The 15,123-nt window shown below is 44.3% G+C and overlaps 1 protein-coding gene across 4 annotated transcripts in view; it reads right to left on the bottom strand.

Moving 5' to 3' along the window:
• HIPK3 (homeodomain interacting protein kinase 3) overlaps nt 1-15,123 on the bottom strand; it is a 101,675-nt gene that overhangs the window by 54,034 nt on the left and 32,518 nt on the right. The window contains exon 1 of one of the 4 annotated variants that reach the window (XM_057410962.1): nt 11,181-11,447. The exons of 1 other annotated variant lie outside the window; for it this stretch is intronic. The gene's annotated coding sequence lies outside the window, so the exon portion shown is untranslated. Of the gene's footprint in view, nt 1-10,477; nt 10,733-11,180; nt 11,448-15,123 lie in introns of those variants that run through there. 2 more of the 4 variants (XM_057410959.1, XM_057410961.1) reach the window with 2 other exon arrangements.

A 15,123-nucleotide genomic window follows, 5' to 3' on the forward strand; every position in this document is an offset into this window, starting at 1 on the left:
GAAGCACTTCTGGCAACATCTCTGTAACGTTCACCTAACTGTCACCATGTTCTTTACTAGATTCTTAACACTACGTCTCCAGCCTTTTCAAGCAGTTCTAGGCAAATTCAGAACATGACCAACTTGGCAGACTAACAACATGGAGAAGCACAGGCTGTTCCAGGTCTGACCACCATTAATAATTAACTATAAATTCACATTTCCTCACGACAGAGTTGGGGGGGGGGGAGGTAGCAAAGTAATTAGCTAGTAAAACCACTGCAGCAGAGCTGCAGAGAAATTGCCAGGACACCCTTCATTCTTCTGCAAAATAAACAGCCCCTTTTAACCACCCCCAAAAGCACAATCACCATGTTGCTGCTGTTGCAGTAAAACCCCCAGCGGGTAAAGCCTAGCCAGGAGCAGCCACCTAATACTATAGTTACAGTTTAACTCAAGAGAACTTGTTTTCCAACTTCTTTCAAGCCTCCATCAGTGAGAGCTAGTTCCAGGACACTCACACCCTTCCCACAGTGCAGTTTGGCATCATGGGAGGCTTTCTGAAAGCTCAGTAACTTCCAGCAAATGCACAATTTGAGCAGTAGCACTTATGAAGTGTTTTGCTTACATTATGCATCACTTTGAAAGCACTGAGATACCAGCAGTCATTTTTCCCAGGTAAAAAAAAAAACACAACAGAAAACTATACTTTTTATATTAGGTGCTGCTCAACTTCTCAAGTTACTTAACAAATACGAAGCAGTTATTCACCCTCTCTTTCCTCCCAGAAAACTTATTACTGGTAGTAGCAGCACCTCTCTGTTACTGTTTGTTTTGGATACGGAGCCGTACAAGCTGTCCTGATGGGCGCACTTTCACACCCATGAACTGTTCGCCCTGAGGAACTCCCTTACTCAACCTGTACGATTCATAACAAAGCACGGGCAATTGAGGTTTCATGCAGTTTACCAAGGAAAACATATCCATGGCAAGTATAAAGGGTAAAGAGATACAAGTTCAGGGAATGTGCCCCCACCAGCTACCTCGAAACCAGACCTCTGACCTATGGAAGGGAGGGAGTGGAGCAAAGGAGAAAGCACCAATGTGGTTCAAGCAACACATGCCATAGGATTTGTTTCCTCACATGACCACGGAGGCAATTCTGGACATGAACTTCATAGGCACACACACACTCCATCACCAAGAACAGCAAGATGCAGAGGCATTTTTGCAGAGGCAGCTCTGATGCCAGCTCGCCAAAGCAACCAGCACCCAATTCTAGGCATAGCAAACAGAAGAGTTCACTGACAAAAACCATAATTATGGTCTTTGATTAACACACAGAAGGTATTTCAGAGCTCAGGAATCCTGGCCCAGCATACATCAACAAAATCAAGCTAAGCCACTGGCAGCCTTCACCTGATGTGGAAACCTCAGTCCTGTGTAAATCACGGGTGAAGGCTGAGGCTGGAAGGCCAGAAGTTGGTTCCAAGCTTTGAGTGAGTCTTGGTAGGAAGCAAAAGACAATATGATCCAATTTTGCAGCTGAAAAACACAGTTACTACCCACCTAAGAAAACTGTTACAGGGCTGCCTTTAGATTTGGACAACATCAGAGGCAGTTTTAATCAGGCACTGCAAACGTTACACTGATACCAGAAACTGAAAACACAAGTTAATTTTGAAGTGTGATGCAAACTCATCAAACACAGCATTGTCTCAATACTTGGAAACAGAACTGACCCCATACACTGAACACAAACATATATTACATGAAGTATCACAGTGAACTCCTAGGGCTAGACGCTGTCGTATCTACCAGTAGCAGTGCTGAATAATACAATCACTATATTCATATTTACCACAAACATCAAAAGCTACATCTTGTGATGCCAGTATGACTGCAATCACAGTTAAAAAGACAAACGGAATAATACTTCAAGCATTTGTTTTTTTTCTGCTGGGCAAGAAGCCGTTACGCAACTGGAAAGAAAGCACAAGCATCGCAGTATCGGGCACCAGCCCCCAGTGAGAGCATGCTCTCCAAATCAGAATGTGCCTCCATCAACACAAATGGCGCATGTCAACCAGCCAGGGCTTCACCAGCCAAATCTCTTCTTTTAAGAGACTAATTCTTTTTGAACCCCAAAACAGCAGGCACACCAAAATAACGGTGTTTAGGAGAGCCCGCACCTTCAGGTTCTGCACCAAAGCACAGAACTTAAGGATTTATTCAAACTACTGCTACCGCCTGTTGCTCTTCCGTGTAGCAAGACGGATCACAGCAAGTAGAGAAGTACGACAAAGCCACGCTTACTGTGTTTCCAAATGATTTTGCCACCTTTCATAAAGTAGAAATAAAATCTGGTAGAGGGGTTTAGCTCAAATTGCCTGTTGGCAAACCACCTCTTTAAACACACAAACAACAACAAAAACACAAACACCCAACCACAACTTCCTATATAAATATGTATGCAATTTTGCCTTCTTATTTTCAGCCACTTTACTTTGATTTCATTGCTTAATTTTGCATTCTTAGTCTGCTGGGTAGAATTAGAAGAGGACCAACCCAGCTAAGAAGTTCATTCAGAAGTTTCATTTTAGAATGGCTCTAGACAATATTGAATTCAGCCCCTATAATACAAATCTAGATGGCTGTTTAACTCATTGCTACTTCACCTTCGCAGCATGGCTGGCATGCCAGAACATCTGTATGCCCATTTTGAAAAAAACTACTTTCACAAAGTTGTTTCTTCATCAAGTCCTCTAAACTACTCAAGGTGAAGGGAGGTTCATTCAACATTATCCTTCTCCCTCTTATTACAAAAGATTTTCAGCTGGACCAAGCACGCATTAGTACAACACTACAAAACTGCTGTTCCCCACAGGACTTGCAAATGAAGTTCTCAACAGCAGACACACAAGTAGCCTGTCGACCTTATCAAGTCTGGCATGTGATGTAAAAATTCACAAATCAAGGTCCACTGTACCAAAAGAGCACAGTTCAGGAAGTGTGCAAAGCTATTTCCTACACACTGAGAACCACCCAGCAGCAGGTAACATTTCAGCTACAACTCTCCCCAAATACATGAAAAATCATAATCACTCCTTCAATAGGATCAGCATGAACTTGCGTTCCAAGCTGCCAAGACAGCATGCCTAGATCACATTCAACTCCTTCCACAACCAAAACATTACAGTAAATAAGAACTTCAGCTTTTCTTTGGCTTGTTTTAATTCTTTTACACTTAAATCAGAGTGAAGACATCTGATCTGACACATTTTCTTTAATTTATCTTTTCCTGCTAGTTTCCAGGTCAGACACTTCAGCTACACCGGGTAACAGCTTTTAAACATACACTGACTGAGGTGTACACACACATACAATGTATACGTTTGAAGGGGGTTTTCACACAGAAGGGTATGAAAGGGTTTATACACACACAGAATGAAAACTCTTCAGAGTCCTAATCAGCTTTTTAGAACACAAATCCCTTACTTAAAACTGCGTTTTAAATATTCTTCTGTTCTATAATATGCTGTGAGCAACAACATCATGGAGACAGCATTGGTTGCTTACTGAAAGCAGCTGTATAAACTAGACATGGCATATGCAGAGCAATAAAGAACAGAGGGAAAAATAGGTGTTTACCACTTCTGTCACATTTCTAAAGACATGCAGGAAGGGGAGTTTCCTACTGACAAAGAAATCAGTGTATTACAAATGCATATTCTCTCACAGAAGGCTCAGCCTTCTGCCTCCTAACGAATCAGTAACTGTTAATAATCCATATTATAATATTATAGAATCATAGAATCGTTAGGGTTGGAAAGGACCTTAATATCATCTAGTTCCAACTCCCTGCCGTGGGCAGGGACACTCTACGCTAAATCACATCACCCAAGGCCTCGTCCAACCTGGCCTTGAACACTGCCAGGGAACCACCAGGGCAAGAAGTTTCTCCCTCTCTCCTGTGCAGGGGAACTTAATGATTTAGCTATACAGAAAGCAAGCAAAAAAGAAAGGCAAGACCACAGGCAGCATACGCCCCCACTCACTAGAGCATGATGCTGATAAATGTGTCAGTTTTTCCTGTTGTGCTCTCTTACATATTTAACAATCTTTCCATTTGTAGCATAAGTAAATATTCACTCGTTTTAATATTTGAAGCAACGTTTAGATATCTCATCAACTAAGTTTTGAAAATACATTTAGTCTCAAGGAGCACTTGCTGCGAAGAGCTCCCAATATATTTCTTGAGGAAAACACCCACCATGTCCTTGTGCAGGGCTCAGAGCTGACACAGTCAAAGGGAGAATTTAGCCCAAAGCATCGTTTCAAAAGCCATAAAGAAAAGGTATTAAAAAAAAAAACCTTCAGAATCTCATGAAAGCAACACATTCCTAATAGGCTGAGTATCAGTTAATTTCTTGACTCACAAAACTTGATATTAATAGATAAGGAAAGAGGAGACCAAGAGCTTTTTAATTCTCTTTGGAACAAAGCCTGTTCCTTCCAGAAGGCTTCACAAGTAAGGACCCAAACACCAAAATTCCCATATGAAACAGATACAAATGCTGAAAATAAAGATCTTGTGAGGAAGTCCTCTACCCCTATAAATAGTTTAAAGCTTCAAAAACAAGCTGTGGAAAAAAACTTCTCAACTAGAAGAGACTGTAGATAAGCAAGCTGCTCGGAAAAAAAAAAAAGGGAAGAAAACACAGAATAATTGAAAAGGGTAGGAAGTAACAGATGACCAAACTTTCTAGGAAAACACAGGATGGAAGAAGTTTACAAAGCAATGATGCATGAGGTACTTTTCAGTCAAAAAGGCAGAAAAACATCTTACAAGAAACAAATAAAAAGCCTTCTGGAAATTGTGCAAGTTCCACAAATTGTTGTGTATCAACACAGGCAAAACCTGCACCATGTGGAAGAGGGGAACAAAAAGAGTATATTTTACTCAAGCCAGTGGAACCAGGTAAAGGTTAACACCAGATTTTGTGAACACTGACAAAGAAGCAAAACAGTGCAGTAAGCAATGGAGACCATGCAAACATGAGAATAAATATAGGTTTATATCAAAGTATGAAAAAGGAAATAGCTTACATAAATTACTGCAGTTTCAGTTAAATTGTGCATACAGATAATTTTTATGAATACCTGATGCTAGTGGTTACTGATACCTTCCAGAGAAAGCTGAAATCACCAGCTAAAACCCAAAGTTTCTGTAAAAAAAAAAAAAAAAAAAAAAAAAAAAAAAAAGGCTTTGTACTGATTGTCAGTACTGACGTTTTGTTTTCTCTCTGTGTTTTTGCATTTACATGACAGTCTTCTCATTCAGAGCTGGCGCCTATGCTGGCTCCTCCCTGTGGGCAGGCACTTGTTCCAGTGTGTACCAGTCAGATCAGAGAAAGGTTCAGATGGCAGTTCATAGAATGATAGAATCACAGACTGGTTTGGATTGGAAGGGACCTTAAAGTTCATCCAGTTCCAACCCCCTGCCACGGGCAGAGGCACCTTCCACTAGACCAGGTTGCTCCAAGCCACATCCACATCCAAAGACCCAAGGGAGGGGGCCTGGAGGGATTTGGTCACACTAATAAAAGCAGCAAACATCTTGCAATGAAGACACTCCAACAACCCTACACAAAGGACAGCTGCACCAGTTACTGCAATCCCAGCTGAAGTTGTCCTACTGGCAGTTTTTTCTGCACAGAGAACAGCTTTTTTATCTGGCTTCATCAGGCTTCAAGACAAGGTGAGCACAAGATGAGGAGACACCTTCTAACCAAGAACGAAGTAAAATTAAAGTAAAACTCCTAAAATAACCCAAAGCAGGTTCTCTCAGGTACTGGATACCACTTGCCCCAAAGCAAGGCAACAGCCAAGCTTCAGCTTTGAGATAAAAATCTGTCTCACCCAGCAATTTAAATTCCTACCAAGCTTGCGCCTTGGAAGTGAAGCATCCCTGTCACATAAAACCAGCTGCAGGACACCACAGTGTCCACACCTGAAGGAGCAGAGCCTCCAGTACAGAAAAGGGCAAGAAATTATCGTCAGTGGATTAGAGAGTGGTTGTATGGGAAGTGGCTGTGAGCACCTCTGACTGCAGCCACATCTTCCTGTTCCAAGGATGATGTTATTGGGACCCTAGATAGATATTAGGACCCGAGCTCGTGTCCCTACATTTTCCACCACTTATTCTGAACAGGCAGTTACTGCAGAGCCATACATACTCAGCAAGGGATGTTTATACAAATGTGAAGGGATTTTTGTTTGACAATAGCTGACTTGACAAGCATTAAATCACATTTAATTTCTAACATGCTTTTAAAAGCACTAAAATAGTTTTCTAGAACTGTTATATTATTTTACCAAGAATGGAGTCACACAAGTGTAACACTACAGATTTTAAAAATAGGTTTTTTTAAAGGGAGTATTACAACACGCAATAGCAATTATCTTTACATAAGGATCCAATTATTCTTTTAGTATTTAGATAGTTGCTGTAGCTTTGATAATACTAAAAATATATGAAAATATTTCTTGTATCTGTTTTGTCTTTAGGTATTTCACTGGGTCTTGTCTTATTGCTGTGTTGTGGAACGTGAACTTAACATTTTTCCAGGATTCATCCTTCATCCAACTGTTGTAGGGCACAGCAGAGATGAAGAAAAGGCCATACTTCCAAAAAGGAACATTTCCTACTTTTTTTCTGAAAATACAAGGTGAAAAAAGACTGTACGAAAAGTTTACTGAATGATGGGGCTATTACACATGAAAAGTTAACAACAGAGATATTTTGAACTTAAAACTGATTCCAAGTCACTGAGTAAGAAAAAAAAAAAGGGGGAAAAAAAAACACAAAACAAACCAGAACTAAAAAACTTGATTTGCTTAAAAACCACATCAGTTATTTGGCTCTCCTTCTATTTCCAAGCAAAATTGCTAAGCATGAGATTAACCCCACTTTGTCAGAAAACTAACCACTCTGAAAATTAAAGTGGAATATCAAGACACTGTATGAAAAAAAGGGACATCATGCAAAAAATATTACAAACCTGTACAAAAATTATCCCCAAACTGCACTTAAAACCAAGACTCAAACCACTTCTTGCCATCTTTCCAACATTCACTACATCGAAATAAAACAACCGAAGAATTAAGGCGGGGGGGAGGGAGGACAATGGCACCTACCCTGTATGAAATACTACACTATCAGCTAAAGCCACAGATTATAACCCGCTTTCACAATTACATGTTGTTCCTCTGCTCATCTGTCACTCAAAAGTTAGCGCCTCTGAGGAGAAAGAGAGCTTCAATTTCTCTAGAAATCTCAAGAGCTTCTGTCTCTTTTATATTCCAAATGGTCTACGGAGGGAGGGCAGGGAGGCCAAGAACACGTAACAGGATTTTCCAGGCTTTGTGCTTCATTACAGGTTATTTCAGGTTAAATAGAGGGTGTTCACTGCCTACAGAAGTCAAAGATAACTCATACCATAGCATATAGAAAGGCGCTTTAAATGCAGTTAAATCATCATTCAAGGTGCACTGCACACTCATCAGCTATGTCCAACAGTGCTCATCCTTGCCAGTTCTTTCATATTTGGTTTTACACACAATCCACCCAGAGTTCTGAAACAGTTTCAGATGCTTAGAGATCCATCTCATTCTTCACCCAAAGAATAAGCTTTTCTTCCAAGACCTGGGTTGAAAGCAATACATTATTTTCCACTCCGTCTCAGATTTTCAGTCAAGATATCTGAAGAAAAACAGTATTTCAGTGACTTAGGAACAGAAACATTAACTTAGTGAAAGGTCCTCGCCACTGAGCTCAGCTCTCACTACCCTTATTTTCAAAGACAAGAAAATGTAATAGGCCCAGCTGAAAATAAGTATTTGACTAGCTATGAGTTTACATAACCCATCTACTGGAGCGCCACAGTTCCAGCAAAGTGCTAAGGATGTTTTCTTCATCAAATTAATCCTAATTAATCAAATTTCCTTCTGAAATTCTCCTCTAACTGAGATACTGTAAAATCATCAGCTAATTGAAGAAACTCAGAAAACACAGAAAGGTACCAATGAGCTTTCTTGACATATGAAAGAGGGATACTGTTTCACAAAACAGCAACGTGTAACTGAGGAGAGCTGGTATCACCATGAGCGCATCCTACTCCCACATTTCTTCCTTCCTTGGTTGAGGGACACCAGTTGATTCCCAGGCCTGCTCTCTACCCAACTCACACTGCTGTTAGGCGACAGAGCAGTCTACCTCAGCTGTAATGCTTCTGCAGATGGAACGAGATCATCACATATTCAGTGAGAGTAAGGCTTGTCCAATAAAGGGATTTCAAAAAGCATGGATGGTCTCTGCTTTTTCCACAAAGTTCCATGCAGAAAACAAAACTGCCTATAGTAACTATTCTCCATGTGCCCAGCAGTTGTGTGCTACAACACCTCACAGGCCTCACACTGCAACATCAAGATTCAGCTCAACTAAAAGAAGTTTTCCTCCTGTATTTAACATTCCTCTGAAACAGACATTCGGCCTCACACAACAAAGCTCTTCCCCTTACTAATGCTTTTACTCCCCTACATACATACATGCAAAGAAAGCCAACTACAAAATTCCTGCTTCAAAATGCAATGCTTTGTCAAAAGGATCTTTGCTGCTATAATCAACATACCAGCAGGATGGAAGATGCAAGAAAGAGAATATATGCTGTTAACGAGAAAACCATTCTAAAACCAGGAAGAGTGCAATCCCTTGAAATAGCACAGAGAGGTGCATCCCTAAACATACAAGCTTGGAGAAGCACAGCCTGACATTCCTACACATTTAGGTTGGGATTATCACAAGAATTAAGCGTAGTTAATTCTGTTTTAACCAGGAGCTGATAAGCCAATGCTGCCTCTGGAAGTGCTGCTCAGCGTCCCATCCCCTTGAACAGACATGATCAAGCTGACAGATACTTTTCAAAAAAGTACCTCCAAAACAATATTTGTTTTGAAGCAAGTGCTTAAGTGGAAGCACACAGCAAGAGAAGCAGCACATACACCTTCTAATATTTCTAGCAGTTGTATCTGCTGCAGGATGAGTTGAAAGCTCACTCTTCCTCCCCACACCCTGCCTTTGTCTCTGGCATCTCATTATGCAGGAGACAGTCTCATTTCCCTGTTTCTGTAGGTAGTTATTTGAAAGACAGGAGGGAGGAAACATGCAAATACAAAAAACCTGAAACAGAACAAAAAACACACATCCCAGCAGAGACCCCAGGTCAGGAGCAGCTTTCCAGGAAATTTTTCAATGCAACTTTATTCCAGCTGATAAAATCTCTCTGAATACAGAGAGTTCTCAAGGCCAGAGAGGAGCACACCACCACCACCATCAAAATTAAGAGAATCTAGCCAAATGCAGCTATGAGAAAAACAATTCACAAGCGCAACTGATGCCAGCCCCTGAGCAAGCAGGAGAACTCGCACTACAATGAAAGTCCCTGGCAATAAACACACTCAATGCGAACTCTACTGAATTCCTGTTTTCCATGATGATAAACACCATCTCACCGAGTGCTACCATAAATGGCTCGCGGCAGCGCAAATAAAGCAGCCGCCACTGTTCTATCAGGATCAGTTTTCCCCCTGTAAGTCCATGCTAACGCTTTGCTCTATTTATTTGCGCTCTCACCATGCTGCTCCGTAATACAGCCCTGACCTATTTTCCAGGTGCTTAACTAATCTCTTTGCTGGCTGCCACGCTTATTAGATAGCTACTGCGTGAATCTTAAACTTTGTTTATAGCAACCTTTAGCCAATTTACTCTGTTATGGCATTATTATGTCACAAAGTCAGTCCTCACAGCCCAACCAAGCTTTTCTACTTCCCGTAAAACCAATCACAGCAGAAACTTTTTGCAAATGATGTAATGGGACGTAATACCAATGGGAAAAAAAATAACTAGAAAAATATGCATTGTAATTAACAACTGCAGCTCTACTCAATGTAATTGTCTCTCATGTCAATTTCACGTTTTCCCACACTTTAAAGATACAAAAAAAACTGAAATAGACACGGTTGTACACAAGCAGATACAAAAACATCACAGAGCCACATAATTACTGGGAAGGCAAGCCTGGGAATCTCAAAACAACTTACAAAGTTAACAAAAAAGGAAACCATAGCCTGGCTTGGCACCAAGTCAGACGCACAGCTCGTAACAAAAGTATAGCCTCAAAAGAAAGATATTTATATATACGTAAGCACAGAGCACTGATGGTTGAGGGCTTAACGTAAACTAAAATTTAAAATGAAAACCACCATTTCCTACAGCGTTAGACACACGCAAACGCATCTGCCAGTTTTATAATTGATCCCACGATGAATCGAGAACCAACACAAACCCAGCACAATCCCTGCTGCAATCACTATGTTAAAACCACCAGCAACAATACCACCCCGCCTGTTTTTACACAGCTAGTTTTTGGGAACTGACCAAATTTTGAAGCGTCAACTTCCTTTCCAGTTGTGTTTATTTACATCGACCCGGCAGCACCGTTCGCTCCCCGCCCGATCCCAGCCACCGCCAAGCGAGGAGAAGCGGCTCCCGCGGGGCTCTGCTCGGGGCTCAGGCCGAGGAACGCCGGCTGGGTGTCGCCGGGGTACGAGGAGCCACCGCCGCACCCGGGCACCGCCCCGGGACCCCCAGCGCAGCGCGGGGAAGCACCCGCCGCCAGCCTGAGAGCACTGTACAAGAGGGAGGGGGCCGCGGAGAGCCCGGGAGGGGAGCAGCGCATAGCCAGGATCTACCCGGCCCCGCCACCACCTCGCGGCCGGTAACGGACGAGGCGGGCGGCCACGCCTTTCCCCCACCGAGCGGCGGCGGCGGCCTCGCCGGGCACCCAGGCAGCGCTCGGGGCGGGAGCTTCCCTGCGCCGCGGACGGAGGAACTTCGCGGGCGCGGCGGAGCAGGCGCCGTCGAGGGCGACGGGAAGAGGAAGGGGAAACGGTACTGCCCGCTCCCCGCCGCGGGGCTCCGACAAGGGCAGCGGTGCACCGTGCCTGCCGCACCCAGGGCAGGGGGGTAAGGGCTTGCCCCGGCCCTCCGCCCCGCAGCCCCCCTTGGGAAAGAGGCGAACGGTGCCAGCGGAGGCAGCGCCGCTCGCCGGGGACGGCCCCGCTCCTCGCCCGGCTCTCACCTTCACGGAGCGGGCCGCGCTGGCGTCCGATCTGGAGCTGCCGCCGCCACCCTGGACATGTCCGGGAGCGCCACAGTGAAGCGCCGCTCCGCCGGGCTCAGCGCCTCACCCCCGCCGCTCCTGCCGCCGCCGACTTGGCCGCTGCCATCTTGTCCTGGCGGCTGGGAGGGAAGCGCCCCAGCTCAGCCCGCTCGGCAGCCCGGGCCTCCGCCTCATCTTCCCGGGGAGGGACCCAGCCCGCCCCCGGCCGCCGCCTCCTATGCCTCCTCCCGCCTCCGCGTCTGCCCTGCCTGCGCCGGCCTAGCGGCGCCTGCCGCCCATCGCCACAGAGCGGCGGGGCCTCTGCGGAGGGGGCCTGCGGACTCCGGCGTACCCCGGCCCCGCGCCCAACCTGCGGGGCCTTCCCGCCGCCCGCCCAGCGCCTCAGCGGCAGCGCCCCCACCCGGCCCCGCCGGAGCCGCTCGAGCGCTCTATCAGTCCCTCAGCGCATAGGCAGAGCTGCCCCGCCCGTCATGGCAACCCCGAGCCGGGCGTCTGCAGGTGCGTGGCCGTCACCCCACGCAAGCTGCAGGTTAGCGGCGAGGCTGAGGCAGGACCCTCTGCGTACGCCGGGGAAACCGGCGAGGGCAACTTGAGATGCCCCCACCGCGAACTCGCCTCTACCCACCCCAGTCCATCACTACCTGGAGGAAGGCAATTCCTCCAGGAATGACTGAGCTCCTCAAGGAGCACCCACAAACCCCCGTGGTCCTCCAATGCCCGCACTCACTCCTAATTGCCAAACACAAAATGGTGAGCGATTCGTCCCCATCTCCTTGGCTACCGGCTCCTGTAACATCATTCACAGACCTCTGGGATGAGGAATGCATCACAGAAAAGACCCAGCTCTCAAAAACTGGAGTTTAGAAGATGGCAATATGCGAATGAACACGTCAACTCCAGACTTGTTTAAGTTAGGGTTCCTGCATTATAAGATGAAGTGAGTCCCCTTCCCAGCCCTGAAAGTGAAGCACCAACCTTCTAGGTCCAGCCTGCCATCTTTCCCTGCTGAGCAGCCCCTGGCACCACAGCCAGACACCGTCAGACACACCACTGGCTACAGAAGTAACAGGACACAGCAAACGTAATGACCATGTTGTGTCCCACAGTACAGTCCATCAGAGGCTCTGCCTTGCTCAGCTCTTGCCAAAACAACAGGATGCACCCTCACATGTCCCTAATGTTACACATCACTTAAATATTAGTGGTTGCTTGTAGAACTAGTCAACTTCTGCAAACAGCATTCTTGACCCTAAATAGTATTCAGCTGATGTGGGGAGAAAAAGGAATTGCTGTTGGCCTATAAAGTAGTGAGCCCCAAGATAAATCCTTGGCTACAACTGGTCATCACATGCTTCTCCACCTCTTGCCAAAAATAACCAAGAATTTCTTTATTTACTTGCACAACTCTGTGTACTCCCCTATTTTTCTTGCACTCCCTGTTCCAGGAGTCAGATTTGAAGTCAGAATTTGAATTAATTAATTGGAGAAGACAGAGTTATTGTACCAAAGTACTAAAACCTAACACTGGAGTTACTACCATCACGTCACCAATATGCAGTCTTGTAAGTAATGAGACATATAATTTAGGGGTGGAGAAAAATAGGTGGGTGTCAGTGTTAGTAAATTACAGCTCTCAAGAACCGCTCATCACATCTTTTGCTTACTAATTTTACAGATATTAATCAAGCTTCTCTTCACACATCTCCCCCAAAAAATAACGTCCTCTGGAATTACTCAGATATGTGTTTTATTAACCTATAATCTATTTCAAAAGACTTGAAATGTTGATAAACATTCTTGCTGTAACCATACAAACTCCAAAATGACTTCACCAACCAAAGAATTAAATATCTGCTGATTCAGCCTGTGACAGTATTCCATCCACAGATATAAACTGGCATACGTGTCACCCCAAATTAGACACTTGGGATCTAAGAAATATCCCCAAATCCTCCTCCTCAGCTACTACCTAGTCTTGACGTATTTTTTACAGCTGTTTTTTAACAACTATTTCTAGTTCTCTTATTTTTCACCATGCAAGTTTTTGATAACCAAATTGACCCAAATATGGTAAACATGAATGACATTGATCCTCTAAAAATAGACAAAATTGTGAATCCAATGCTCCGCTGATATGCCTGAATGATTTTCACCAACTTTCACAAATAGATTTCAGGTTTAGAAAATAAGGGATAAACTTCTCCCATTACACTGGTCTCTCTCTCTGGAATTTTGAGTTGGTCATGTTTGCTACATAACAGAGCCTCCTAAAATATCTCACCACCATCAGGCTGGTCCTCATATTCCAGTTTTTGCTAATCAGATGAAGCCAGACTTCCCCTCAGCCTACAATGGGAACATCACCAGCATGTAATCAAACTCTCAAATCTCTTTGAAACTCCTCCAATTGCTTGGAGGACACAGTGTTTGTCCTCACTTGGATGCTGTTTCAATTCAAGTCTTCCCTGTGCTAGGTGCAAGTCTCATTGTACTAAGGGGTCCGCCTGGCATAAAAGGGCCAGTAGCGCTACAGCAAGCTGAAGTGCCAAACCTCCTCTGGCACTTGACTGCTTGTAAGGCTTCCTTTGGGCACAGAAGAGTTTTTAACTACCCACGACATGCTGTAAGGCAACATTAGATGCATCAGCAAATTTTAAACACTGATGAACATTTCTTCAGAGGTTAAACATGACTGCCTGAGAAGCCCTTGCATGATTTTTTTTGTCAGCTGAAAAACAGTGAACACATTCTTGCCCTGATTTTCTCTTGGCAGGTATTTTGTGCTGACAGGAAGCCGAGGGGTTAATATGGAAACTCCTGTTACACCTGTAAGTAGTGTGGACTACTGATACCACTTGGAGGGGAGTGTTTGGTTTCAAAGTACTTAAGTAACTCTGTGAAAGGAGGCCCATGTCATTTATATTCATTTATAAACTTCAGCACTGAAACACCACACCTCTCCACAGGCCTCTGTTTCACCTTGTTCTTGTACCTTTACAGAGGATTAAGCAATTGTTAGGTGTGAGTGCTCAAAGTGGAAAGAAGAAACAGAAGTTAAAGAAGAAGGTATTTCCAATTGATATAATCAAAATATGCAGCAAAAAAAAGAGATGATCTGAGGACAAACGCAGTCTGAGAACTTCTGGCAGCACAACTACCAATGACATTCTGTGCTATTTTTGTTATCAAAATCCCAAGCGTAGACACAGACAGAAAATGCTTTGGCTAGAACAATTTGTTTTACTCATCAAACTGCTATAAGCTGTATCATCAAAACACTTTTTACGGCCAGTATGAGTTGTTTATATCAGGTTATGAGTTGTTTAGATCAGCTGAGCTCTTAACTCTTGAACAAACTTGAGTCCTGAACAAGGCTGCGCTATTAGAGCTACCCAGAAGTGCCAAACAACAAAGATAAGGGCCGGGAGAAGGTGAGACTGTAGGGCTGTAATTCCATCCACCAGGCCCCTCACCTGGTCGCTAATAACACAGGGTGCAACTGCATGAAACAGCAAGCCATGCTCAAAGTCCACCCCTCTGAAAAGGGGAAGAACTGCTTTCTTATGATTTCCTTGATCTGCTCTCCACATTTCCAGTTGAATTCTCCCACTCAGAACCCTCCATTTAGCAGATTCAACTCACCTAGCAAAACAGGGGAAGGCAGAGTTTTTCCTTGTCAGCTAGTAGGTAGGGCTGTGCAGACTTCATTTTAGCTTTCTGGGGAGAAATTACGAAATCTAAACAGCTCAGAAGCATGCTGGTTGGCAACACACTGTTGTGGCCAGTGAACGTATCCGGGCTGTAATCACCTAACCTGCAGAGTATGAACAGCAAGCACTGATCCACAGAAGGGGGCTGAAATAGGGGACAGTTCCACTTCAATTTCTCTTTTTCTTAAGCT

The sequence above is a fragment of the Pezoporus wallicus genome, unplaced genomic scaffold, assembly GCF_028554395.1.
Source record: "Pezoporus wallicus isolate ANWC-B61680 ecotype Strahan unplaced genomic scaffold, APGP_CSIRO_Pwel_v1 contig_5958, whole genome shotgun sequence".
NCBI classification, from domain to species: Eukaryota; Metazoa; Chordata; class Aves; order Psittaciformes; family Psittacidae; genus Pezoporus; species Pezoporus wallicus.